The sequence below is a fragment of the Oculina patagonica genome, chromosome 2, assembly GCF_052425735.1.
Source record: "Oculina patagonica isolate OP01 chromosome 2, crgOcupat, whole genome shotgun sequence".
NCBI lineage: Eukaryota > Metazoa > Cnidaria > Anthozoa > Scleractinia > Oculinidae > Oculina > Oculina patagonica.
Genome location: NC_135759.1, coordinates 17,131,537 through 17,135,096, shown reverse-complemented (window position 1 = coordinate 17,135,096; position 3,560 = coordinate 17,131,537).

Genomic DNA, 3,560 nt, shown 5'->3' with positions numbered 1-3,560 from the left:
GGAGGAAATCCAACCACTTGAATACTTTCCAGTCATATTTATCCGACATACATGATTTTGACAGTTCCTTAATTGCATTAGCAGGAAGGCGGTCTATATCCCATACATTGACATTTGACAACATTCCTTGGAAAGATGGATGAGCTTCAAAGTCGCCAGCTGAGTGTTGCCCTAGTACCAAAGTACCACCTTCTTGTATTGTGTAACCTCCCTTGAAGTTCGTGTCCGTCATCTTCATGTCACCATCTTTATAGAAGTGCCATGTACCCCCTCTGTTTTCCCACGTTACACAGATGTGATGCCATAAACCGTTAAAGGCTGTCAGTGAAGTGTCCCTGTAGTTAATTATATTGATCAAACTCACTTATAATTCAGGCCAATCAAGGTAAATAAATATTTATTTAATGTAAATCTGATTCAAAATTCATTCTGATATAAATCTGTGCGGATTAGCACTCGAAAAACGTTCCCACTAAATTTTCGCACTCAACCTAGCTGGTGGCTGGTTAGCGTCTAGCCGACAAAATGGTAATGGTTTAGTATCCTATTCCACACTACAACAATCATCGCATCGCATTAAGACTGGGAAAAAAATTCGGCTCCCGACACTTTTCTTTAAAGGCATAGCGGTGCCGGGAAACGGTGCAAGTCTGTGTCAATCAACCCGTTGTTAAAAAAAGAAGACGTCACCCAAATTCGCGCCATTGCCAAGTTACACAGGTTTTCAGACTCTATTTATGAGTTAAACTGCTTTGGTAATCACACACACACACACACACACACACACAAGACTTGACAGAGCTTTACAAAAGTAAACCAACAACACCCTGGAGACTATGTTATCTCAGGAACACCCATCCGTGCAGGATTTAGGTCCAGGCGCGTTAACCTCTGGCGCTGCCTGTGTTCCACTTTTCTCCTTGAAGCTGAGGGAATCCGCATTTGAGGTCTTCGCGAAAACGTTCTCCCCAAGCGATTTAGTAGATAAATTAAACACTGACTGACGAAAAACTCGCACAAGTTTGCCAACAAATCAGTAAATACGCAGTCACATACGCATTTGTGGTGACACTTAATCTGATGAGCTTTATTCTGCAGTCAGGTTAAAAGGCTAGTGTTGTAGTTCCCGATGTATTCTCGAAGATAGACACAAGCTTGTTTCCTCCGCAGTCGCACTTGAACAACGTCAATTAATTATATAGTCATGATTTGTAGTACTTACGTGCGATGTCGATATTTATGCAGTGCGGAGAGATAATAGAATTCCTGCGTTTTTAGTCATTTAAGCGTTTTCGCTTGTATATAGAGGTGTTTTAAGTTTTTTAGTTGAGATAATCATAAGTGCCCTCTATTTACATAAAAGGGGTTTCTGTGGCTAGTTTTGAAATCAGACAAGTAAGTTAATTGAAAATTTGAAAATTTTCGCAATTGAAAATTTCTTAATTGTTAATCGCGCAATATAAGTTAATTATTTTTATATATTAATTAATTAATCTATCTACATGTAAGCAAAGGGGTGAGGAAGGTGTTCTTTTGACGGCTTGAGTTAGTCAAACTTGAATTTTGATCGTCGAGTTTTGACTGTGCTATTAGTGAAGTCAGCTGTGGGGAAATAGCCTCCAAGCCGAGGACACCCTCTTGCATTACCAGAAGCGGAGTCTACCGCTGACACGCTGTGTTATATCTTGCGACCTGGGAATTTTGAAGGGCATACTCGTGTTGTTTGCTTGGCTGGTTTTCTTCTTCAATCATTTAGCGTTTGTAATTGAAGCTGTGTTTCGTCTCTGACTGCGAAACTTGGAGATTGTTTGAACAACACGTGACAGGGTAGCCATTAACGTAGACTACTGAAAAAATTAACTTTTTTACTCCGAAAATTTGTCCTTTATAAGCAGGGTTTGAAAAAGTTAGTTGCTTAAATTACCTTTGTTCGTTGCCGATGAACAACCTAAAATGTGTCTTGTAATCGATAAGCAGCTCATTACCATTAGCCTCGGATACCGCGTAACTGAAAGGAGTGCCTTGATTATTGGTCGAGTTCATCCAGAAACAGACGGTAAATGCTGTCAAATTCGGCATGCCTGATATCCTAACAGCGTCTGAAACACCCCTGTTAGAAAAATAGAACGCCTTGTCTGAAAAAGAAATTAGAAAAATATCTCATCAGTCTAATTGAAAGGCGGTGAATGGTCCTTCAAAACTTGCGCCTCTCGCAGAATTTTAGCCAAATTTCAGTCTCGAATTTTTTGACCGCGTCCCTTTGTAGTGAATGGTGTACGAAAAAGAATCTAACCACGAGAGGTTATATTTGAACTCCTTCTCCTTTCCCTCTGCCGTATGGAAATATTTGACTGTTCAAAGCGCTGATTGCGACAATTAATAAAATTCAGCTATCACCTGTATCAAATCCTAATGGCTCGCATGTAGATAGGCCAATAAGGCTCGTCTGACGTGCTTCTTGGAGAAAATTTCTCCATCGGTATATGTTTCCGGCATTCCATTCATCCAAAAGACATGACATTGACATCTCCTCAATTTCTAAAGAAGGTAGCACTCGATCCCAAATGTTGAGATTTGATAACATTCCTTGAAAGGAATCGGCGATCTGAAAACCACCACCGACCGAATCTTGAGCCTGGCCAAGCACCAAAGAGCCCCCTCGTCTTATTTCATATCCTTTCCTAAAGCCACTGCCTTTCTCTTCCAAGTGGCCATCTTTGTAGAATTTCCATGATCCCAAAGTGTTTTCCCACGATACACAGATATGGTGCCATATGCCGTTGTTTGCAAATACTGAAGTGTTCCTTCAAAAAATATATACATAAAAAAAAATAGAATACAACCGCGAGAACTTTACATCATTATAGCTGGAGAAAAAGTATGCAATCAGTCATTTTAACTAAGGAGGAAATGTTATTGTAAGCCTAGTCCAAGGTTGCATGCTATGGGATCGGGTAAAATTAGTACATTTGCCTGCGAAGTAAGAAGCCGTGATCAAAAATTCCGGTTTGAATTTCCAGAATTTTCGGCCTCTCAGCCTAAATATCTTGAAAACAGCTGGTCTCAAGTGGCAAAACACGGCAAAATAATGTCGAAATGTTGAGGTCGCGTTTGTGTAATAAGATAACGTCATCATTAATCTTTCAAAATGTTTCGCATACCTTGAAAGATTACCTTGAAAGTTTGTTGCGTTCGACGAAGGAGAGCGCAAGCCTAAAATTGATTTTGTGTCCGGTGTCTTTTGAGTTGGTATGCCTGTGTACTGTTATGCGGAATGAATCGAGCCGCATTGCGCGCGCAGATGTATGGGCACACGATTAGCCTCCCCCGCTTAATTTTTGCAGGGGCAAATCTCGGCCGGGAAACTGGTAGCCACAGATGGCTTCAATTCAATTTCATGTAAAACAAGATGGCGTCCCAAACTAAGCTCAAAAAGATTATTTTGCTTGAGAAAAAGGGATAAAAACGTGTGGCCAAAATTGTAATTTTGCCGAAAATGTCATGGAGAACATTAGAGGGTTATCATTCAAGGTAGCAGAGTTGTCTTCAGCCACTGAATG